Source organism: Acomys minous, assembly GCF_964271855.1.
Source record: "Acomys minous genome assembly, chromosome: 12".
Taxonomy (NCBI): Eukaryota; Metazoa; Chordata; class Mammalia; order Rodentia; family Muridae; genus Acomys; species Acomys minous.
Genome location: NC_140493.1, coordinates 4349644 through 4374819, shown reverse-complemented (window position 1 = coordinate 4374819; position 25176 = coordinate 4349644). Strand labels below are relative to the sequence as shown.

The following is a 25176-nucleotide window of genomic DNA, read 5'->3' as shown; positions in this document are numbered from 1 at the left end:
TGCCCTCTTCTGGCCTACAGGTGCACATGCAGGTGCAACACTGTATACATAGTAAATAAATATTAAAAAAGAAAAACTAAAACCAAACAAACAAAAAAACCCAACCCAATCAATCAACCAAAAACTCAGGTGACAGTAACGCACTATTAATTACATCTCTTTCCATAGGGACAAATTCACTGAAGATTAAATTGAAGGCGTTGTTTGTTTGCTGCACTGCTGATGATTAAACCCAGGGCCTCTGTCATGCTAGGCAGGCAAGGATGTACCCAGCCCTGCTTTGTGATTTTTTTGATACAGAGTCTTGCTGCAGAGGCCAAGTGCTGGAACTACAGGAGTGTTCCACTATCCCTGGCTCGGCCCTCAGGTTTGTTATGTGTAATGTGGTAAATGCTAAGCTAAGTGAGCCCCTCTCAGTAGCATGTCCCGAGTTCATCCAGAGGACCCAGGGTTGATCCTCAGCAACCACACGGTGGGCCACACACTGTAATTCCAGCTCCTGGATATCACCCTTTCTGGTCTCTGTGAGCACTGACTGCATGCATGTGAGGTACAGACACGCATGCATGCAAAAACACCTATACACATAAAATAAAATGAGTAAATATTTTTTAAAAATATTGGAGCAAGGTGTGATGGTGTATGGCTTTAATCCCAGCACTTGGGAAGGAGAGGCAGGTGGCTCTCCTTAAGTTCCAGGCCAGCCTGGTCTAAATAGTGAGTTCCAGGCTAGTCAATGCAGTGAGACCCTGTCTCTAAAAAACCAACCCAAAAATAAGTAAATAAACAAACCGTTAAAAGAAACCTGAAACCTGTGGAAACCCCTTGGGAGGTGATTTCTTCTTAGAGCAAAGCTGTATATGTTATAATAGCCTGTTCCCTTTAATGCGAACAAGGCACATTTCCGTACTATTAAATGCTCTGGGAAAACCTCAATGTTTTTAAAAATTATCTGCGTGTCTAATAGCTTTCTTAGATAATATCCTCTAAATAGTGCACAAAACTAATTTTTGAGACTTAGTTTGGACTGCTGCCATCATATTTTTAGGTATAAGTAGTGGGCTGAAGAAACAGCTCACTTGGTAAAGTGCTTGCTTTGAGAGGAAGAAGACTTGACTTTGATCCCCAGACCATATTAAAAAGCTGGGCGTTAAGCCGGGCGGTGGTGGCACACACCTGTAATCACAGCACTCAGGCACGCAGAGGCAGGTGGATCTCTGAGTTTGAGGCCAGCCTGGTCTAGAAAGTGAGTGCAGGACAGCCAAGGCTACACAGAGAAACCCTGTCTCGGTGCAGGGGCTGGGGGGTGGGGTTAGGTGAGGCTGAGAAATGGCTCCGTGGGTAAACACACTGGCTTCTCTTGCAGAGGACCCACACCCAATTCCCAGCACCCACATGGCAGTGCATAATTGTCTGTAACTCCAGTTCTAAGGGATCTGACACGCTCTCTTGGCTTCCATGGGCACCAGGCACCAGAGAGGTGGGTGCACAGACATACACAAAGGCAAAACATCCATACACATAAACACACACACACACACACACACTGAACAGCACCTGAGAAAGACACTGAGGTTCCCTCTGTCCTCTACGTGCACCTGCACAGACGTTCATTCACACACACACAGCCATGCACACACACAGTGCACACACACAGCCATGCACACACACAGTGCACACACACAGCCATGCACACACACAGCCATGCACACACACAGTGCACACACACAGTGCACACACACAGCCATGCACACACACACAGTGCACACACACAGCCATGCACACACACACACAGTGCACACACACAGTGCACACACACAGTGCACACACACAGCCATGCACACACACACAGTGCACACACACAGCCATGCACACACACAGTGCACACACACAGCCATGCACACACACAGTGCACACACACAGTGCACACACACAGCCATGCACACACACAGTGCACACACACAGCCATGCACACACACAGTGCACACACACAGCCATGTACACACAGTGCACGCACACCATGCACGCAGAGCTGGAGATGGCAGGCAAAGGAGAACCATAAGCTCATGGCTCTTATCTGCTCCTTTTGTGCCTGTTATGGTTTGCAGCTTCAGTCAATGTCACTGGAAAAAAAATTTCCCCCTTCAAGACAGGGTTTCTCTGTGAGGCCTTGGCGGTCCTGGACTCACTTTGTGCTGGGATTAAAGGTGTGTGCCACCACACCTGGCTACATTTAAAAAAAAAAAAAAGATTTATTTCTGATCCGGCATGGTGGCACATGCCTTCAATCCCAGCACTCAGGAGGCAGAGGCAGGTGAATCGCTGTGAGTTTGGGGCCAGCCTGGTCTACAAAAGGAGTCCGGGACCACCAAGGCTAGCAGAGAGACCCTGTCTTAAAAAACCTAATACACACACACACACACACACACACACACACACACACACACACACACAGTGTTTTTCCTGCATGTACACCTGCACGCCAGAAGAGGGCACCAGATCACATTATTGATGATTGTGAGCTACCATGTGCCTGCTGGGAATTAAGCTCAGGACCTTTGGAAGAGCAGCCAGTGCTCTTAACCTCTGAGCCATCTCTCCAGCCCCCCAGTAAACACTCTTAATCACGGTGCCATCTCTCCAGCTTTTCTTTTCCAATTTTTAACGTTACTTTAATAACTTCAGAAATTCAGTTAGTGCTTTCTTCAGAGCCAACCACAAGCTTATGTTGCATTAATTTTTCTTCAATTTATAGATAGACTGTAACTACTTTGCAATTATTTCATGGTGGGTAATCATCATTTTTATTTTAAAATAAAACACACACTGGGAAATGTATGTGTAGTATAAAGAACAATGACAAAATTGATATTTATTTGTTAAAATTTAGATTTGTGTGTGTGTGTGTGTGTGTGCATATGAGCATTTTTACCTGCGTGCATATGTACACCACATACCTGCCTGGTGCCTGCAGGGGTCAGAAGGGGGCTTTGAGTCTGTTGAAATCAGAGTTAAGGATGATTCTGAGCTACTATGTGGGTGCTGGGAACTGAACCAGAGTCCTCTGCAATAGCAGCAAGCTTTCTTAACCACTGACTCTCCATTCCAGCTCCCCCAATTTATATTTTTTTAAAGATTTATTTGTTTATTATTAAGCATACAGTGTTCTGCCTCCATGTATACCTGTAGGTCAGAAGAGGGCAGCAGATCACACTAGAGATGGCTGTGAGTCACCATGTGGTTGCTGGGAATTAAATTCAGGACCTTTGGAAGAGCAGACAGTGCTTTTAACCTCTCAGCCATCTCCCCAGCCCTCAAAATTCATATTAATAGAAATAAATTTGGAAAATGTATTGAATGCCCTTCTACAGACATGGGAATTGTAAAGTGAAAGCAGAGGAGAGCCTTGCATTTCCAGGCCCCTCTTGTTAACTCCATTCAGCACGACGCATATTTTAGGAACCCTAACTCTCTGTTTTTCTGAGACAGGGTTTCTTCGTGTAGCCCTGGCTGTCCTGGACTCACTTTATAGACCAGGCTGGCCTCGGAACTCACAGAGATTCACCTGCCTCTGCCTCCCTGAGTGCTGGGATTACAGGCATGTGCCAATTCACCCAGCTAAAAAAAAAAAATTTTTTTTTAAAGCATGAGTGCTCTGTCTGCATGAACATCATCACACCAGAAGAGGGCATCAGATCCCTTTTATAGACGTTGTGAGCCACCATGTGGTTGCTGGGAATTGAACTCAGGACCTCTGGAAGAGGAGCCAGTGTTCTTAACTGCTGAGCCACCTCTTTAGCTGTGGAGTGCAGTTTTTTCATTTCATTTCTTTCTTTATTTTATTTATTTATTTATTTATTTATTTATTTTTCAAGACAAGTTTCTCTGTGTAGCCCTGGCTGTCCTGGACTCACTTTGTAGACCAGGCTGGCCTCAAACTCACAGCGATCCGCCTGCCTGTGCCTCCTGAATGCTGGGATTAAAGGCGTGTGCCACCACGGCCTGCTTGGAGTGCAGATTTGTAAAAAATTAATCGTGTGAGGGGAATTTTTCTGCTGTTACCCAAGGGATTGTGCATTCCTCTCAACTACTCAGAATTTGTCTGTGAAGATCTACTAAATACAATGTTACAGTGATTGTGTGTATGTGCATATGTGTGTGTGTGTGTGTGCCTGTAGAGGTCAGAGGAAAATCTCATATATTCCTCTACCAGCATCTGTTTTAAGTGTTGATGCTATAGGCATGTGCAGCCATTCTTGTCTCTTTATGGGTGCTGGGGAGTTGATTTTTTTTTTCTTTTCGAGACAGGGTTTCTCTGTGTAGCCTTGGCTGACCGGGACTCGTTTTGTAGACCAGGCTGGCCTCGAACTCACAGCAATCCGCAGCTCCAGATTTTTTAATTCTTGCCTGTGCAAAGCTAAGGAATACAAAAATGGCCATCTGGAACTCACTGTGGAGACCAGGCTGGACTTGGACTCACAGAGCTACAGCTACTGGGATTAGAGTGTGCTAGCTTCTACAAGAAGGTAACAGTCAGACATCTTGCTTCGTATCCCAGACTGGCTGAGAACTCACAGTCCTGCTGCCGCAGGCCACCAAGTGCTAGAGTTACAGTGTGTGCCACTCTACTCCGGCTCAGTACGTTTTCTATTCCCACATAAAGAACCGAGCCTAAAGGAGAACAGTTAAGAGCACCTGCTCCTGCAGAGGACGCCAGCTTGGTGGCTCCCAACCATTCAGAACTCCAGTTCTTAATCTGACATCCTCCTCTGACTTCCTGCGGGCACCAGGCACCCATGTGGTATGCATACATGCAGGCAAGACGCTCACACATATAAAGTACATTAATGCAAAAATAACGTTGAAAAAGAACAGTGCTTAGCATGTTAAAGGTAAAGGGGGTGGGGGTGGGGTGGCTACAGTGCCCACTCAGCATGGTGTAGGCCTTAGACAACCTAGTACTCAGGAGGCTGAGGCAGGCGGATCCAGAGTTTGGAGGCCAGCAGGGAGCTACATAGCCCGATCTTGTCTCAACGAACAAAAATAAAGCCGTGCAAACCAAACCAAACCAAAAAAAGGATCAGATGAAGACACATACTGTACTACACTCAATCAAATGACCTAGGACGCCTGGAAACCAAAACGGTGTCCTGCCTGCCTGTAATGCCCACACGAAACGTGGTTCTGCCTGTTCAAAGCTTCTTGGCTTGGCTTCAAAGGAAGTGAGAAGAGAAGGTACAGATTGTGATCAACATTTTCAGTGGTGGTTTAGTGGAAATCTGAGCTTCTACCAGGCGTATCCGACCTTTGGATATCGTGACATGATTGTCTTCTACAAAGTGCACTGTTCAGATTTTAAAAATAATCGCCAAAACAGATCTCATGTTTAAAAGTTTCTCGGCCTACGTGTCTGTTAGACATGCCCTTTCTAACCTCTCTCTCCTGACCAGCCAACCGGTAAGACGCTGACTCAAAAGATACACCTCAAGACTAGAGACGGTTCCGGCGCTGGAGAGGCTGGAGATACCGAGTACTGATTACGAAGAAGTCAGGTATTTAACAACAATAGGTGTTTCTAATCACAGCCATGTAGAGGGACGCAGAAACCGTGAGGTTGTTCGCCCGCATGTCCTCTCTCCAGACCTCTCCCACCAGGCTGGGTGGTCGTCTGGCTCTGAAAGGATCTTTAGGAGCAGAAGGTGGGTCCGGGAGGGGGCAAAGTGAAAGGGCGCGTAGTCGTGAGCGGCCAAAAAGAGGACAGACGTCTTCGCGGACCTGGTGCAAAAAAGCGCTAGGTTCCCATTGGGAAGCGTCGGCTACCTCCGGAGAGTTTCGGCTCTTTCCGTCAGTTCCCGCTCGACTCCTCACTCCTAGCCGGCCCGCTTTCTGTAGCCTTTTGGCCGTCCCGCACGCGGACGCGAGTACGCGCCCCGCTCATCCCTCCGTTCCTTCCCGTGTGGCCCCTGACCCGCTCCTTCAACCCCTTCCTCTCCCGCCTCTCGGGCGCGCGAACCGGGCGAGGGAGCGGTAACCCGACCGCCCAGCGTGCCTGCCCCGCCGGCCGCGCGCCCCCTCCCCGCCCAGGTCTCCCTCGCGCGCCCCTCGGCCGCAACCCCCGCGCGTGCGCGCGCCTGCCCCCCCCCCCCCCCGCGCGCTCTCCGGCTGGCCGGGGCGCACGCGCGGGCTCCGAGGCGGGGCGAACCGGGCGAGCAGCGCGCGGGCCGGCGGGCGGGCGGGCGAGGGTCGCTGTGGATCCGCGGGCACTCCGGCCTCTGCCGCGCCAGCGAGTCTCTGCCGGCCGCCCGGGCGGACGAGGGAAGCGGGGGAAGGCGGCGGTGGGGGCGGGGCGGCGGCGGGCCCAGGGCGAGCTGGGGGAGGAGCGCGGCAGCGACGGCGGCGGCTCCCGAGGACGAGGCGGAGGAGGCGGAGGAGGCGGAGGCTCATCTTCTTTCCTCATCCAGGACCCGGAGCGTCCCGGGCGCAGAGCCCGGAATAGGGGGACGCGGCGACTGCAGGGAGCCCGGGCTAGGTGAGGCTGAGGGTGCTGGGTGAAGTGGGTGGCGGGGGTGCGAGGGGCCCGGGGTGGAGGGAGGGCTCGAGGTAGGAAAAAAAGAGGGAAGGGGCAGTTGTTGGGGGTTGGGGGACCGAGAGGAGGGGGACCGGGAGCCCCTTGGGACCTGCAGTTGTTCAGAGGGCCGAGGGTTTCTGGGGTTAATGGGGCGAGCGAAGCACACGGGTCCGAGTTGGGGACTTTCTAAAGGATAGGCCGGAGAAACAGTGGAGTGCGGGGGGACTCTGGTGTGAGCCTGTGTGCGGTATTGGGTTTTAAAAACTGCGTGCGTGATCTTAAAGGATGAAATAATGGGTCACTTGAAATGCGAAGTACAGCGAAATGAGCATGTGTAAAGTCTCCTGCATGGGTGCCCGCGGTCCTTAGGACGCAAGTGCCATCATGGGACCTAAAGGATAGGAGGACAATTTGGGAATTTTGGGAGGAAAACGGACTAGAAAAAGGCAAAGAAATACGAGTTTGGGTTTTAGTTAAAAGCGAGAATATAAGATAGGTGCACTAGAGGGGTCTTCGTCTCCTAATTCATCCAAGATAATTGGAGATTTTTTTTTTTTTAAAGAAAGTGGGTTTAGTCTTAGACTTGGCCCCTTGCTAAGGCATGCAAGCCAGTCTTTCAGTAATTTTGTTATTTATTGTAAAGCAAATCTGTAATATTTATTCTTGATCGGCTCAGCAGACTACTGTTCATAATTTCCCTATTTATTGAAGCGAGAAAGGACACATTACCAGAAATACTTTCCTACGAGCGAGGACACTGATACTGCAGAGTTCAAGGTGTCCGGGCTGAAAAGTAATGAATGCTGTTAGAATTTCAGCTTCTCACCGAGAAATGTTCATAAACCATCTAATTCTGGTTTGTGTTTGGGAGAGAGAATTGGGGGTTTTGTTTTTAGAAATTGTCACTAATGGTGACTCCTAGTGATCAAGCTGCCTCAATACCTTCCAGGGTGAGTTAAGATTTGGGAATAGTGTAAAAAAGTATTTCTCCCCTCTACTCCCCCTTTGGAGGGTCATCTGTAACCCAGGCTGCCTGGGGACCAGTTGTGTCACCCCAGATGGCCCTGAAGTGGTTGTCCTTTTGCCCCAGACTCCCGGGTACTGGGATTACAGGTGTGAGCCGCTAAGGTGGACTACTTGTGTTTTCTTGATACTCTGATTTCCAGACCAAATTTGATATAGCACTGACTAGAAGATCACTGATTTCGAAGCTATCATTATTCATAGATGTCTGTGTTAAGCTTTTTATTTGTGAGATATTTAGTTTTGCTGATTCATCTAAACTAAGATTTCTGGGCAGTCATCAGTTTATAATTTTCAGCTCTGTTCTGGTAGTATGCAGCATTAGGCTACCTTATAAATATCCAGATCTCATGATCAAAAATATCCTTTTAAATTCTTATTTATAGGAGCCCGGTTCTGTGGGGGCGTGTTTGTAATCCCAGCACTCTGGGAGGTAGAGGTAGGCGGATGTCTGCAAATTCGAGGCCAGCCTGGTCTAAAAAGTGAGTCCAGGACAGCCAAGGTTACACAGAGAAACCGTGTCTTGAAAAACCCAAACTGAACAACAACAACAACAACAAAAATCTTATTTATAGCCAAGCGGAGGTGATGCACGTCTTTAATCCTAGCACTCAGGAGGCAGAGGCAGGTGGAGCTCTGTGAGTTTGAGGCCAGCCTGGTCAAGATAGCCAGGGCTACACAGAGAAATCCTGTCTTGAAAAAACAAAAAATTCTTATGTGTTTGTCAGTATGTTTGTGCATGTGAGTGCAGTTCCCCCAGAGACCAGAAGAGGGCGTTGGAGTCTCTGTATCTAGAGGTACAGTCTATTTTGAGTTTTCTGAGGTGGGTACTGGGAATTGAACTCTGATCCTTTGCAAAAGCAGTACACGCTCTTAACCACTAGAGCACTTGTCAGGTCTCTAAATTGTACGTACTCTGCCACTCTATAGCCCTAGCTGGCCTGTAACTCATAGTAATTGGTTCCCTCTCAGTCTCCAAAGTCCTGGGATTGCAGGCAGATGAAGCAGCCATGCCTGGCTAAATGGCGCTTTTCCAATACAAGAATCAAGTGAGGAGGGAAGTAGTGGTGCAGGAGTGTAATCTCAGCACTCCGGAGGTGGACGCCTGAGGGTCAGAACTCAGGGGCATCCACCTTTGGCTATGTAGTTTGAGATCATCCCGGACTTAGACTACAGGAGGCCCTGTCTCACCCCACCCCACCCCCACATCAAAGCAAGAAGAGAGTCTAGTGTACTCCCTGGTGAGGTGTGGCTCTTGACCTGTTAGTGGGCTAGGCAAAATGTTAAGATTGCTTTTTTTCCATGTACAATCTTTTTTTATTAATCATCACATTTAATATAATAATCTTTATAAATTTAGAGATAAAAAAACACACCCAGTCATGCATGGTGGTGCACCCCTTGAATCCCAGCATTCAAGAGGCAGAAACAGGAAGATCTCTGAATTTGAGGCCAGCCTGGTCTACAGAGTGATTCCAGGACAGCCAGGGCTACACAGAGAAACCGTGTCTCGAAAAACCCTCCAAAAAAAGTAAATAAATTTAGAGATAAAGTAATTTGCTAAGGTCACAGGAGTAGAGAATAAGGAAGCTGAGTCCAGATGTACTTCTGTTTCATGGCTTCTTCCATTTTCCTCTGCCTGTTTCCCTCGATCCCTTAGCTCTTTTTCTTTTTCTTTTTCTCCTCTCCTCTCCTCTCCTCTCCTCTCCTCTCCTCTCCTCTCCTCTCCTCTCCTCTCCACAGAGGTCTGCTTCCACCTCCTGCAGGCCAGGATTACAGGGGATTATAGACCAGGCAAAGTCCATGTGGCAGGGGAATCCAGGGCTTCATGCAGTCTGTCAGCTGAGTGAGACCCACCCCTCTTCTCTTGTGTTTTCTGTTTTTCTTTTGAGGCAGTCTCACTATAGTCCTTGCTGGCTCACAGAGATGGACCCACCTCGGCCTCCTGGGGATGGGGGTTAAATGTGACACCAGGCCTGGTCCGCAGGTCCTCTTTTGTTCTTCTGGCGTCGGTGTTAGAGGTTTTACTCTACAGCTCAGGCTGGCCTGGGACTTTGTGTGGGTCTCTTACATCAGCCTCCCTCCCAGTTGTTGGGATTGCAGGATTGAACAGTGTATCCATCGTTATCCTTTTAAAAAAAGGTGTGTGTGTCTCTGTGTGTGTGTGTCTCTGTGTGTGTGATGTCTGTGTTTGTGTCTGTGTGTGTGATGTCTCTCTGTGTGTATATGTGTGTGTGTGTGTGTGTGTGTGTGTGTGTGTGATGTCTGTGTGTATATAGGCAGTGTGTATGCTGGAGCTGGAGTTATAGGCAGCCGTGAGCTTCCTGATGTGGGAACCAAACTCCCCTGGAAGAGCTGGTGACTGCTAACTTAAGCCACACTGCTTTAAAGCAGTAGGAACTGGCTGAAACTTGAGTCTGTTGTGACAGTAGTTAAGTTTTTCCTCCTTGCCTCCCGTCCCGTCCTCTGTCCTTTTGGAGAGGCTCTTGTGGCATAGCCCCGGCTCTCCGCAGTCTGTCTGCTTCTGCCCCCCAGGGGTTGCAGTTACAGGCGTGTACCCCCATATCTGTCTTGACAGCAAACTGGGGCTTTTGCGGAATCTTTGAAAAGTTGCTCGCTCCCCTGCGTGGTTTTAAAGAGTCGAGGGTCCTGGTGAAGGTGCTAAGACACCCCGTCAAGACTGTGAGCACGCTCACTGTTTCTGTCGAGTTGAAGTGGTGTGCAGTATGCGGCAGGCACGCCAGAGCCAATTAACTGGGGAAATCGAGAGAAAACTGCTCCTCGCTCAAGTGCCCTCCCAGCACCTGTTGATCCCGCAGTTGATCGCGGCATGGCTTCTAAATATAGGTAGGACACTGCTAGGAACCCGCAGTGAACAAAGCAAACAGCTGGGGCCTGAGGGAGGAGCTGTAGGTTACTGGCACAACATCAGCACAGTCCTTGGAGATCAGGCTGCAGATGCTGGCGAATAAGAGGGGTGGGGGGGGGCGGGGGCGTCTTTTCTTTTGCTGAGGTTTTATGTGTTCCAGGTGCTGACCTGCAGTCACTCTATATCCGTGTAGGGAGAAATGTATATGCACTACCTTTAAAATCGCTACTTACTGTAGAGCCGCCCTGTTAAAGCTGGGGACGAAAGGGACGCTGTTCTTTCCAACAAGGCTGCTGCTGCTTTGGAAGCACAGCTGCTTGCAGCAATCTTGCTGCTCCCATTGGAGCCTGGTAGGAAAGGCAACTTTGTTTTATTTTCAGGGAAGGAGTTGTCCATTTTCCTGTGACCAAAAGGCCCTCTTGTAGTGTAGGAGTCGCCCTCCCCAGCTGGTATGTGTGGTGTGTGTCCAGCGCCTTGAGGATGGCCTGCCCACCCTTTGTACTGAGGTCCTGACTTTCTGTCCCCTGGGCTCTTTGCACGGTGACCAGCGAGGCACGCCTGCTCACCTTGCCACTGTTTTTGGTATGTTTTCGACACAAAGGGTTGACTGTTCTACACAGTGAGACCCTGTCTCAAACAAACATACATACACACCACCAAATTTTACTATTTGATTAACGAACTAAAACCAGGGTCAGGTTGGGTGACATCCTAACCCTTTTAAACGTACAGACCACAGCACGCGGTACCCTCATGTGGATGGACACCATTATCTATCATGTGACCTTTTTTCTTCCAAAAGGCAAACTGTCTGTCACTGTGGATTAAACAGCAGCTCCTCCCCTTCTCCCCCCCCCCCCCCCCACTGAGCCTCTGTGCACTGGGAATTGAAGTTAGGGCCATGTGTACCAAACCATCAACTTGCTGGTTCACGTGGCTGAGACCAGGTGTTGACTGCTGCGCCCTGCTACACTGGCTGTTTTTCTCTTCAGCCTCAGCGGGCCTCGAACTTGCTTTATGCCTTTAGGATATTGTGAGTAATATCCAGAGTCTTTATGTCCAGTTCTTAGTGATAATGCTGGACCAAGCAAGGTATGGTGGCTTGTGCCTGCAGTCCACAACGCGAACTGACTCCGGAGGAGTGCCTCTCTAGCTGAAGGTCAGCCTGGGCCGTAGCACTTGACGGCCTCGCAAAACAGCCACAGCCAAAGGAAGAGCCATATGATCCAGCATCATTTTCCCTCTTTGAGACCAGGTTCTCAGGTAGCCCAGACAGACCTGGAATGTCATCCTGGAATGACTTTGAATTCCAGGTTTTCCTGTCTCCATTATCCATATTCTGGGATTACAAGCATATGCCACTATATCTGGCTTTTTGTTTGTCTCTAGGGCAAGATTTTACTCTGGCATGGTTTCAATATGTAGTCCAGGTAGGCTTTGCTTTGTTTATTTTTGTTCTCTCTGCATAGTCCTGGTTATCCTTGAACTCAATGTGTAGACTAGACTGACCTCAAACTCACCGAGGTCTACCTGCCTCTAACCTGGTGAGCCCTGGGATTAAAGGTGTGTACCACCTTGTCAGTCTTGGTTGGCCTTGAACTCAAGATACCCTCTTACCTTTTCTGTCCAGACAGGTGCCACGTGCCTGGCTCTCCTCATTTAGTGTTCTGAGAAAGTTTAGTTACTTTATTTATTTTTATTATTATTTTTTTTTTTTGGTTTTTCAAGACAGGGTTTCTCTGCGTAGCCTTGGCTGTCCTGGACTCCCTTTGTAGACCAGGCTGGCCTCAAACTCAAAGCAATCCACCTGCCTCTGCCTCCCGAGTGCTGGGATTAAAGGCGTGCGCCATCACACCTGGCCCTAGTTACTTTAAAATGGTGATTTTTTTTTATCACCTGTTCTCCTGAGGTCTAGCACTCTGCCTCTTATATGAGGGGTGTGGCTTGCTCCCTCACTTCGTATGTGCTGGCAGGACACCTGTGGAAGAAATGGTTGCAAAGGAAATGCTGTGCTCAGTTTTTCTAACGTAGAAGGAACCATTCATGCTTGTGCAGATCTTTTCTTCCACACATGCAAATGAGGTGCCAAAGTCAGAGTGACGCATCTATAAAAAAGTGTCAGTACTGTGGAACATCCCAGCACTCTCGCTTGGGTGTACTTTTTTTCTTCCTTTAAAGGGATTTTACATGTATCACTTGCTGGTTACTGCTGATCTTTTTTTATTTTTTAAAGATTTATTTATGCATGTGAGTGCTCTATTTGCATATATACCTGTACCAGATCTCATTATAGATGGTTGGGAGCCACCGTATGGTTGCTGGGAACTGAACTCAGGACCTCTAGATGAGCAGGCAGTGCTCTAAACCACCGAGCCATCTCTCCAGCCCCTGCTGATCTTTTATATTTAGTTTATTCATTGGAAATGGTCTGACTGCCTGGTATGTGCTAGAAGTTTTTGTTTAGTTTAGTTTTTGTTTTTAGACAGGGTCTTACTATGTAGTCTAGGCTGGTCTCAAGTTCCCTGTGTATTCAGGGTTGGCCTGGAAACTGGAGACAATCCTTCTGCCTCAGTGTCCCGAGATTACAGATGTGTGCAGCCTCACCCAGCTACTTGAAGTATTTGTCATAGTTGGCGGGAATGCGTGAGCAGAACAGGAAGTGAAGTGGAAGCCACACGGTTCCATTTCTTTTCACAGGTCTGAGTTGTCACATAACAGCAAACATCAAGGCTGAAATAGCTATAGCAAATGCCCCTTAGCACGCTCTTGCCTCCCATTTTATCTTTTCTAAATGCCCCATGGAAGCAGCTAATTATCCCCATGATTATTGGGCCTCAAAGTGGTGTTAGCGTCCTGTGCTGTTCGCCAGGATGGAACCTTCGTGAGGCCGGCCACACTGACTGAGGACGGCTCTGTCTGAAGCTCGGGCCAACTGTGCTTGGTGGCTGAGTTGACCCTGGGCTCCTTCACACGTGGGAGGTCGGTAACCCCTTTGTTGTTTGATTGCCGAGTAGTGAGGCTTCACTGGAGGGTAGCCTGCACCGTCAGTGTTCACATGTGAGCTTATGGTCAGGTACAAGCAGGTTAGACGTTTTGGGGGTTTTTACCAGTTGCATGAGGCTTTTTTCCTGGCTCAGACCCTAAGTTACCATTGGATGGCTGGAAAGATGGAGTGTTTGGCATTACTCAGTCCGCAGAGGGACATGGTTATTGACCGTCGCGTGTGTGTATGTGCCTGCCTGCGTTCTTTAGGGAGGGTAAAGAGTGCTGGGCTGAGGAGGAGGTTTAGGATAAGACCATTATATAGTGTATCTGAGTGAAGATATGTATAAATGAAAGAACATTTTGAACTTGGAAACACTGCTGATGATATCAGTTCCCTTTGCTGTGGGTGGTGGTGAAAACATCAGTTTGTCTTCTGTCTTCTAATTTGACTACATGGGTCTGCTCAGTAGTAATTGGCTTGCTGTAGTTTCAAGCCTCCTCTTGCCCGTAGAGCACTGCTTTTCCTTGAATTATCCACTTGGTCTGTGATTATAGCTTGTCAGTGTGGTTAGCACACAGCTGGCCCTTGCTGGCCTACTGCTTCTTAGATTCTAAGTATGCACTAGCGTGTGGCACAAGTGGCTCTTCTGCTTATTTTGTTGGGTTACACCTTTATAGTAAATTGCGTAGGCGAGCATGCCTGTATATTCTGAGCAAACCCTCTATATAGGGGTCCCATCATGAGGGGCTCTGTTATATTTATATGTTAATGAATTATGTTTATTTTTGTGACATTTCTTGCTGTAACTTGCTGTGTAGACGGGGTTGGCTTTGAACTCAGAGACCCGCCGCTTTTTGCAGGAACTGAACCCAGGTCCTTTACAAGAGCCACAAGTGCTCTTAAGTGCTGAGCCAATTCTCCAGCCCCTTAAAGTCTTATTTTTGTTTTTTCGAGACAGAGTTTCTCTGTGTAGCCTTGGCTGTCCTAGACTCGCTTTATAGACCAGGCTGGCCTCAATCGGCCTGCCTTTGCCTCCCTTGTGCTGGGATTAAAGGCGTGTGCCACCACACCCGCCTAAAGTTTTATTTTTATTTGATGTGTGTAGGTGTTTTGCCTGCATGTATGTATGTGTGCCATGTCTGTTGCTCTCGAAGGACAGGAGAGGGCATCAGATCTCTGGACTGGAGTTGCAGGTGGTTGCAGGCCTCCACACGGGTGCTAGGACCCTAACCTGGGTTCTCTGAAAGAACAGAAAGTACTCTTAAGTGCAGAGCCATCTCTCCAGTCCCTATATTTTTGATTGGACAATGAAACTGAGAACATAAAAACTTTATGTATTCTACTGGCCACTGTAAAATAGCCAAAATGTATTATTAATTTTTTGTCATTCGTTTTCTTGGTAACTGAAGTTTGTTTGTTGTTTTTTTGTTTTGTTTTGTTTTTTTAAGATTTATTTAGCCGGGCAGTGGTGGCACACGCCTTTAATCCCAGCACTTGGGAGGCAGAGACAGGTGGATCTTTGTGAGTTCGAGGCCAGCCTGGTCTACAAAGTGAGTCTAGGACAGTCAAGGCTACACAGAGAAACCCTGGCTCAAAACAAAACACAAAAACAAAAACAAAAACAAAAACAAAAAGATTTATTTATTTATTTTATGTATATGAGTGCTCTATCTGCATGTACACCTACATGGCAGAAGAAAGCATCAGATTACATTGTAGATGGTTGTGAGCCACCATGTGGTTGCTGGGAATTGAACTCAGGACCTCTGGAAGAGCAGACAGGACTCTTACCTGCTAAGCCATCTCTCCAGCCCCAGGTTCTCAACCTTCGTAATGCTGTGACCCTTTAATACAGTTCTGCCAGCCAGGGCAGGAAGAGTTAGAGGAGGAAGTAGGGGACCGGAGGCACGGGAGAGATCAGGAGAGGAGCTGGAGCAAGGACAGCTACAAAGTGCAAGTATCTCTGGGATATACGCTGGAAACCAGATTAGCGTAGAGGGTGAAGAATAGCGTAAAAGTCACACGTGGTGCGCACGCCTTTAATCCCAGCACTCAGGAGGCCGAGGCAGGTGGATCACTGTGAGTTCGAGGCCAGCCTGGTCTACAAAGCGTGTCCAGGACAGCCAAGGCTAACACCAAGAGACCTTGTCTTGAAAAAAAAAAAAAGAATACAGTAATAACTGCTCAGGTACTATGTTGTGAAGCTTATTATTAAACAAATATAAAGAGTCTCAGTTATTTGTGTGATAGCTGGGTTAAGAGAGAAACTGAGACACAGTCTTATGAAAATAACTGAACAGAGATGACTGAATTTCTGATCCTCCTGATTCCACCCAAGTGCTGGGGCTGTAGGTGTGCACTACACCCAGCTAATGCTGTATTTGGGTTGAACTCACTGCTTTGTGTATGTTGGGCAAGCACTCTACCAAACTCTACTCCCAACCCTTGTTGTCTGTTTTCTTTTTCCTCCAAGTTTTTATTCTTGTTTTATGTTTCTGGGTGTTTTGCCTCTGTGCATTATATGTTTGCCTGATGCCCGCAGAGGCCAAAAGAGGATGTTGTGTCCCCCAGAACGCAAACTACAAATGGTTGTGAGCAGCCATGTAGGTGTTGGGACCCAAATCAGGGTCCTCTGCAGGAACAGCTAGCGCTCTTCACCTCTGAGCCATTGTCCTGATTTGTACTTTTATTTATTTATTTATTTATTTAGACAGGGTCTCTCCATGTAGCCCTGGCTGTCCTGGGCTCGCTTTGTAGACCAGGCTGGCCTCAAACTCACAGCGATCCACCTGTCTCTGCCTCCGGAGTGCTGGGATTAAAGGTGTGCGCCACCACGCCCGGCTGCAGTTTTTTTTTAAGTGACTAATGATGACGATCTTTTACGAGTTTATGTGCATCATGTGTGTGCGACAGTCCACGGAGGACGGAAGAGGCTGTCATATCCCCTGGAACTAGAGTTTCCCAAGTGGCTAGCTGTGTGGGTGCTGGGAACTGAACCAGGGTCCTCTGCCAGAGCAGTGGGAGCTCTTCACCACTGTGGCATAGGAATCTCAGCCCGTAGTTGAGTGTCTTATATTGTGTTTCTTGTTTTTTGTATCTTCTTCAGAGGAATGTACTTGAAGTTTCTTGCCCAGTTTTGGAATTAATTAAACACATTAATTAATTTTGAGACATGGTCTCTGTGCACCAAAGGCTGGCCTGGCGCTAGCGCTAGACTCCCTCCTGTTTCAGATTGTCTGTGCCTGCTGAACCTCAGTGGCTGGGAGCACTCAGCTCCCTTAGTGTACATGCTTTGCACTTTGTGTTTGCTGGTGCTACAGTTACCATCGCATGTGCTGGCTGTGACTGCATGAGAGGGAAACGTTGCCTACTTTTTCTAAGGTAGGAGGTGACGCTACAAAATCTATATTTACTGTCGATTAAAGTTTAACTGTCAGTGTTGATATTTTGCTTTTAACTGATGCCCTACATCATCAGTGTCTAAGTCACCACAATGCCATTGTTATCAGTCAGCTGCCAGGGATTGTGGGTAGGAAAAGAAAAGCTCTCCCTGTGCTAACAGTCCTTGGGCCCTTGAGAACCAGTTTTGAGGCTGATCAGGCAGGTCCAGAGACTAGCTCTAAGCCCTGAGACTTGGGGTCTGCTGCTCTAAACTTCAGAAGACACCAACAGTCAGGCGCGGTGGTGCGCACCTGTAATTCCAGTACTCTAGGAGGCAGGCGGATCGCTGTGAGTTCGAGGCCAGCCTGGTCTCCAAAGGGAGTCCAGGACAGCTAAGGCTACACAGAGAAACCTTGTCTTGTAAAAAAAAAAAAGACCTCAACATACCCTTTTAGGCAGTCTAGCTGAAGCCTGTATGGGGTGGCTGGTAATCCCAAGCCTCAGCTTCTAGCAGCAGTGTGTGGTGGCAGCTGACCTCCGCGAGGATGGCGCTGTCTGGTGCTGCAGCTCTTGTATAGGCCTCAGTCTGAAGCCTTGGCCCTGTGGTGACAGCATGATGGCTCCTGGGCCCAGGGTTTCAGAGTCCTCAGCCTTGGCCATGCTCAGGCCTGGGGTGTAAGAACCCCTCGGCTCTTTGGAGGTCTTCCAGTGACCAGGTCCTGTCGTCTCTTCCTCCTTTATCCCTTGGTGTCCTGGTGGCGTCTGCTGTCTGCCCTCAGCCTCCTCTAGTTGTTGCTGTTTCTGCTGCCCTCCTTTCTTCTTCCAGCCCAGCCTCCTGCTAGAGGACAAAAGCGGCAGGAAGGGGCTGTGTACTGTGAGGCCTTTCATCTCAGAACCCAGGACACTGATAGAGGGTACTCAGGGCCAGCCTTGGCTGCGTAGTGAGTTTGAGACTAATCTGAGCATCGGGCGATGGTGGTGCACGCCCTTAATCCCAGCACTCGGAAGGGAGAGGCAGGTGGATCGCTGTGAGTTCAAAGCCAGCCTGGTCTACAAAATGAGTCCAGGACAGCCAAAGCTACACAGAGAAACCCTGTCTCGGAATCCGCCCCGCCAAACAAAACAAAACAAAACTAGTCTGAGCTATGCGAGACACCCCCGCCCCCCTTTTTTGACAAGGGTAATGTAGGTGGAGGTCAGTGATAAAGCACTTGCCTAGTATGTGCGAGGTCTGGATTCTACTCCAGGACCAGCAACCAAAAGAGGAGGCAGTAAAAGACCACTCCAGTTTTTTTCTTCCCTCCATGTTTATATTTATTAAAAACTGAGAGACAAACCTGTGCTAGAAATCTACCAGATTGGGGGCCGGGGAGGTGCTGAGCAGGTAAGAGCACTTATTCACTCTTCCAGAGGAGCCCAGCTTGGTGCCCAGCACCCATATGGACTGGCCAGCAACTTCAGCTTCAGGGGGTCTAGTGCCTTCCTCTGGCCTCTGGACATCCGTACACTCAGGGCAGACAGACAGACACACATATGCATAAAGAAAGAGAAAAATAAATCATCTAAGAAATCCCAAATCGTGGTTGGATTGATAGCTCGGGGTTAAGAGCATTGACTGCTCTTCCAGAGGACCCTGGTTCGGGTCTCAGCACCCACATGGGGACTCCATGCAGCTCCAGGGGACCCTGTGCCTTCTGCTCCTAGGCCTCTGCAGGAATTCCAGGTGCATAAGCTCACACAGCCACATACACATTAAAAAAGATAAATAATTAGTGAAAAGGAGCACCATAGAACAAACCAACCACCCACAAAGCACTAAACTGCATGTTGCTTTGGAACAGTGATCTTGAGAGGCCCCGTTCCTCTGCCACAGCTGCCTCTTTCCCTCTCCCTTCACCTCTCCTCATCAGCTTCCCTTTTCTTGGATTTCCCCGTAGAGTCCATAGCGAGGTGATCTGTCTGCAAGAATAAGTTAATCAAGTGCTATTTCCTCAAATACCCGGTGTTTCTCGGCGTAGTGTTCTTCCCCGGCTTTAAGGCGTGTGCCCGTGCTGAGGGACACCTTCCAGATGATTGTCCCGGGCCCTGGGTTCCGTTCACGCTCATGTCTCTGCCTCATCGAGACTCTTATAAGCTTCCTCCATCTTCCAGCGTTTGAGTCAGTCTTTCTGCCTCAGCCTCTGGAGACGGTGATTACAGTGAGCACCACCAGCAGCTGAGGCAAGCTGTTTATTAGGCCAAATGTGCTAACAGCAGGGGCAACACAGGAAAATGACTGGAAAAGTGACAGAGCCAGAAAAGGTCCGGTGGCAAGGGTGGTTGCACCAATCATGGCAGACCTTCCTGTAAGTGAAGGACTCTACCAACCACACTACAGACGGTCATTTTGAAGGACTTAATTCCACCAATCATGGCACAGCCTACTAGTGAAAAGCTGTATTTGTACACCAGCCACAGGTTTCTGCTGGCCTACCGAGGGAGGTGCTTTTCTTCCAGTGCGGATGAAAGTAGCCGCAGGGCCATGTAGAGGAGGGCAGCGTATCTGGGTGTTTGGTTGGCTGTGCTGCACTGAAGTGAGAGACAAGGGAAGGGTGTAAAGCTATAGCCGATGCCTATGGCTCCTGGCTCCCAGCTTATTTACAGGAAGAAGAAGAAGCGTTAAAGAGGAGGCCTTCAATCAGGAAACAGTGAAGTGCAGCATGAGGCTTCCCAGTGCTTAGCTCTGAGCAGCTCAGGAAATCACCCAGTCATCAGCCACTTACAGCTGACACGACAGCTTTTCTTTCTTCATTCTGCCTTGTTACAAGACATTTTCGTGCAAACGCCACAATTAGAATATTTTTTGGGAATGCTTGGGGAAGCCCACTTGTTTGGTTTGTTTTTTTATTGGTTTTTGGTTTTTTTAGATAGTGTTTAGCTGTCCTGGACTCACTTTGTAGACCAGGCTGGCCTGGAACTCATAGAGATCCCCCTGCCTCTGCCTCCCAAGTGCTGGGATTATAGGTGTGTGCCACAGCTCCCAGCGGGAAGCCCACTTTTTATATTTAGGGGTTCTGTTCACTGATGCATTGCTCTCCCGATCTGTGCTTGATGCTGGCGATCATGGTAGTCAGGCACTCTCCTGACAGAGCCCTGCTGCTGGCCTGTATTCCCCTTGCCTTCTTGCTGGTCAGACAAGACAGAAGGCAGAGACCAAAGTATCAACTCAGAATCTCACTCTGCAGGGAGAATCTTTTTTAAGATTTATTTATTGCTGGAGAGATGGCTCAGAGGTTAAGAGTACTGGTTGCTCTTCCAGAGGTCCTGAGTTCAATTCCCAGCAACCCAATGGTGTCTCATAACCATCTAGTAAGAGATCTTATGACCTCTTCTGCCCTGCAGGCATACATGCAGTCAAAACACTATGTACATAATAAATAAAATAAATCTTTTTTTAAAAGGGGGCAGGGCGGTTGGGGATGTAGCTCAGTGGTAGAGTGTTTTCCTAGTAAGCGCAAGGCCTTGGGTTCGGTCCTCAGCTCTAGGGGAGAAAAAAGATGGTTGTGAGCTACCATGTGGTTACTGGGAATTGAATTCAGAACCTTTGGAAGAGCAGACAGTGCTCTCAACCTCTGAGCCATCTCTCCAGCCCTGGGAGAATCTTGTGTTGCATTGTTCAGCAAGGTCTTGCTGTGTGGTCCAGCACAGCCTCTCCCCTCACCCCCATCCTCCTGCCTTAGCCGGCTGCTGCCTGGTCCAGCACAGCGCAGGCCTGCACCACCTGGCACCGATGACGGCTGTTTCCTGACAGGACTGTGAGTGCGCATTTTGCTTTGCCATGGTCTGGGGTAGCGCACTTGAATTAAACAAGAATACAGAAAGATGAACACATTGAGTCTGGTTATTTATTGGCTTGGTGTTTTTGTTTTTGTTTTTGTTTTTGAGACAGGGCTTCTCTGTGTAATAGCCCTGGTTGTCCTGGAACTCTTTTTGTAGACCAGGCTGAACTCACAGAGATCCACCTGCCTCGGTGTATGCCACTACACCCGGCTTAAACTTTTTTCCCCCTGGTAGTTTTCTTGGAATAAGTGATGTGAATCATGGTTTTAGAGATCTCTTTAGTTCTTTCTCCTGTGTTACCTAGCTTTGCCCTGATCATCCCTCCTCCTGTTTTCACAGGCTTCTGTACCCATTTCTGTGAACGTGCCTGCAGTGTCATTGGAACGAGTGGGTTTTATTTTATGTACGTGGGTATTTTTATTCATCTACTTATTTGACTACAGGCTGTGTATTCCCTTTCCTCTTAAAAATTATTTACCTATTTATTTACTGTGTGTGTGTGTGTGTGTGTGTGTGTGTGTGTGTGTGCATGCAGAGGTCGGAGGGCAACTTTTGAGAGCTGGTTCTCTCCGCCATGTAAGGTCCAGGAATCAAACTCAGGTTTTCAGGGCTTGGTAGCAAGCACTGTACCCCTTGAGCCATCACCCCCTTCCTTTTGTTTTTTTGAGGCAGAGTCTTGCTGTGCAGCCCTGGCTGCTCTGGTACTTGTTCTGTGTCTCAGGCTGGACTCAGTCTTGAGGCAGTGGCACTCCGCCATCCCCGCCACGCTCTTGTATCTCATTTCTCTAATGAGCACCTTCGACTTGTTATTTCTTTTATCATCTGTAATAAGATGAACTACTAGAAAGCAGAGACAGGCTCACCAAATGGTCTGTTGAAGTACCCCTAACATAGCTGAGGAAGTGTAAAACTGTAAATCAAGCCAGGCAAGCTGGTACAAGTCTGTACTCCTAGGGCTCAGTAGGCCGAGGCAACAAGATTGTGAATTCCAGGCAGTGTAGACTCCACAGCAAGACCCTGACTCCAGAAGAGGAAGCAAACATGATAAGCCACCAACCAAAAACGCACAGCAAGCTGACTAGTGTCTCAACCGTGGCCTTGTGAATGCCGCGGAAACAAAAGCCTTTTGGGGGGATATGAACTGGTTTTCAGCTTATACAATCCGAGTCTACCAAAATCTCAAGTGGAGATTGTAAGTTAAAAGTTGTTTCAGTGGGGCTGAAGAGATGGCTCAGCAGTTAAGAGCTTGCTGCTCTTTCAGAGGACAGCGGTTCAGATCCCAGCAGCCACTTGGCAGCTCACAACCACCTACAATAACACTTTCAGGGGATCCTGTGTTAATTACTTTTCTCTTACTGTGAAGAGACACCATGGCCAAGGCAACTTATAAAAGAGCAGATTTGGCTGGGGCCTTGCCTACAGTTGAGAGGGTGAGCCCATGACTGCCATGGAGGGGAACATGGCAGCAGGCCTGCACACATGGCACTGGAGCAGGAGCTGAGAGCATGCATCTGAACCATAGGCACAGGCCAGAGAGACACACTAGGCCTGGTGTGGAGTTTTGGAACCTCAGAGCCCACCCACAAGTGACACACCTTCTTCAACAAGGCCACACCTTCCAACCCTTCCCCAAACAGTTCCAGCTACTGGGGACCAACCATTGAAATATACAAGCCTGTGGGGCGGTCTCACCGTAACCACCACACGTCCGATGCCCTCTTCTGGCCTTTGTGGGCACCAGGGATACAAGATAGCTACACAAGCAGGCAGAGCACCCAAACATTAAACAAAACAAAACAAAAACAAAAACCAAGTTGTTTGAAGGTTAAGGATGTGGCCCAGTTGGTGGAGTGCTCACCTACTTTCATGAGGCTCTGGATTTGACCCACACAATGCTTTGTAAATCTGGAGCAGGGATGCACCTGTCCAGCCTGTCTAGGGCAGAGGTTGGAGCTGATGTCATCCTTTGCTGTATATCAAGTTCAAGGCTAGTCTAGGGTTGTTTTAGGAGTCTAGTGACCAGCTAGAAAGTGGTGGCTCACCCCTTTAACTCCAGCCCTCAGAAGGCGGAGGCAGGCAGATCTCTGTTAGCCCCATTCTTTCTTTAAAAATATATTTTATTAATTTATTCATATTACATCTCAATTGTTATCCCATCCCTTGTATCCTCCCATTCCTCCCTCCCTCCCACTTTCCCCTCACTCCTCTCCCCTATGACTGTGACTGAGGGGGACCTCCTCCCCCTGTATATGCTCATAGGATATCAAGTCTCTTCTTGGTAGCCTGCTATCCTTCCTCTGAGTGCTACCAGGCCTCCCCAAACAGGGGACATGGTCAAACATGGGGCACCACAGTTGGTGGCCCCATTCTTAAGCATGTAATACATTTGTGTATTCCTCTTCCTGTTCAATTTTTCTTTTTCCATATTAGTAGTGTCCCAGGAACTTGGGCTATATACATAACAGTAATGCATTGTTGGCCGTGTCTGGTTTTCAGGTATGTCTGGCTATTAGGAAGGGGCTGGAAGATGGCTTACCGATTAAGAGCACTCACTCACTGTTCTCTTCCAGAGGTCATGAATTTGCTTTCTAGCACTCAAGTCAGACCCAGTACTCAAGTCAGGCAGCTCACAACTATGGAACTCCAGCTCCAAGGATGTAATGTCCTCTTCTGGCTCCATGGCCGTGCACACCACACACAAATACACAAGTAGGGCTGGAGAGATGGCTCAGTGGTTGAGGGCACTTGCTGCTCTTGCAGAGGACCTGATCCTAAGCTGATTTCAAGCTGGAGCTCTTTCTCCCTGAGCCCCTTGAGTTCTAATCTTACAGGCACGCACCTCAATCCTGCTGCAGCCCCTCTGTCTGCTGCTATTAGGAACAGTTTAAAGTTTTGAAAAATTTTCTTTAGCTAGGCGTGGTGGCACACGTCTTTAATCCCAGCACTCAGGAGGCAGAGGCAGACGGATTCCCTGTGAGTTCGAGGCCAGCCTGGTCTACAAAGCAAGTCCAGGACAGCCAAGGCTACACAGAGACCCTGTCTCGAAAAAAAAAATCTTTAATGTGAATGAATATTTTTCCTACATGTCAGACTGTGAGCCTCAAGTGTGTCTGGTACCGGAAGAGGCTGGATAAGGGTGTCAGGTCCTCTGCAGCTGGACAGTTCGGATGGTTGTGAACCTTGATGTGGGTGCTGGGAATTGAACCTGGCTTTTCTGGAAGAGCAGTCAGTGCTCCTAACTGCTGAGCCATCTTTCCAGCCCCAGGAGTGGGAAGTTTTCCAGACAGGCTCAGTTGAACTAATACCATCCTGACGTACACCAATTTTTAATTAAAAAAAAAGAGTCTGATGTAGCTGAGGCTATGGTTGATCTTTCAGGCCTTCTGCCTCTGCCCGCTGAGTGTTAGGGTGTGGGCTTGCGCCTCTGTAGGCCCCTGGCTGTTTGTGGTATTTTTTCTTCAGTGCTGGGGGTCATTTGCACTCTACCACTAAGCTACATTGCAGCCTTTTAATTTAAATTAATTTAATTTTACATGTCTGAGTGGTTTGCCTGCATGTATATGTACTTATCTTGTTACCTGGTGCACAGGGAGATCAGAGAAGGGCGTTGGATCCCAGGAACTGGAGCTAAAGTTGGTTGTGAGTCACCACGTGGGTGGATGTGAGGTCCAAACCTGAGTGCTCTGCTTGAAACTGCTGAGCGTCCGTCCCTTCAGCCCCAGGCCTTGCTTTTTTGCGCAAGGACTCCTGTAGCTCAGCTTGGCCTCTGGGTGCTGGGTACAGATGTGTGCTGCCATGCACAGCAGTTGTGGCAGGTCTGAAGTCAGTTGTATTGAAGTCTAGAACTCGGGAGCAAAGCAGAGGTGGCTGGATAGTCGTGGGGCTCGTTGTGAAAGCAGGGCTTGCTAAGTGACAGGTTTGTATAGTCAGGCCAGCATGGCGGTGCAGTCCTGGAATGCTAGCATTGCATACAGGCAGGCAGGCAGACAGTGAGGGTCAGGCCACCATGAACAACAACAAAACCAAATTAGCCTTGGCTGTCCTGGACTCCCTTTGTAGACTAGGCTGGCCTCGAACTCAAAGTGATCCACCTGCCTCAGCCTCCTGAGTGCTGGGATTAAAGGCGTGCTCCACCACGCCCAGCTCAAAATCAGTTTTTAAAATAGGACCTAAATGCTTGCCCTGTAAGCAAGAGAAATCCTACTTCCCTTTAGAAGACTTTTCTTAGCTATTAGTCCCAAAGCCCAGACTAATCAGTCAGGTTGGTTGGATGCCTTTAATCTCAGCACTAGGAAACCAAACAGACCAGTCTCTGAGATCCAGGTCATCCAGTGCTACATAGTGGAAACCTGCCTCAAACCACAACAGAAGAAAAACCAACAAACCCAGCCATGCTATGGGTTAAATGGATGTGGGTTTTCTTGTCTGTTTTTGCTTTTGAAACAGGATTTTGCTATGTCTGGCCTTGGAGGTCCTTCTTGTCTTAGCCTCCAAGTGTTGGGATTATAGGCGTGTCCACTAACCTCTTTT

The 25176-nt window shown here is 48.5% G+C and overlaps 1 protein-coding gene across 3 annotated transcripts in view; it reads left to right on the top strand.

Annotated features, from left to right (window-relative positions):
- Positions 1-6386: 6386 nt before the first annotated feature.
- The window catches only part of SPATS2 (spermatogenesis associated serine rich 2), a 71168-nt gene continuing 52378 nt past the window's right edge, over positions 6387-25176 (top strand). The window contains exon 1 of one of the 3 annotated variants that reach the window (XM_084802881.1): positions 6387-6529. The gene's annotated coding sequence lies outside the window, so the exon portion shown is untranslated. Of the gene's footprint in view, positions 6530-8007; positions 8031-16805; positions 16828-25176 lie in introns of those variants that run through there. The other 2 variants (XM_084802882.1, XM_084802883.1) reach the window with 2 other exon arrangements.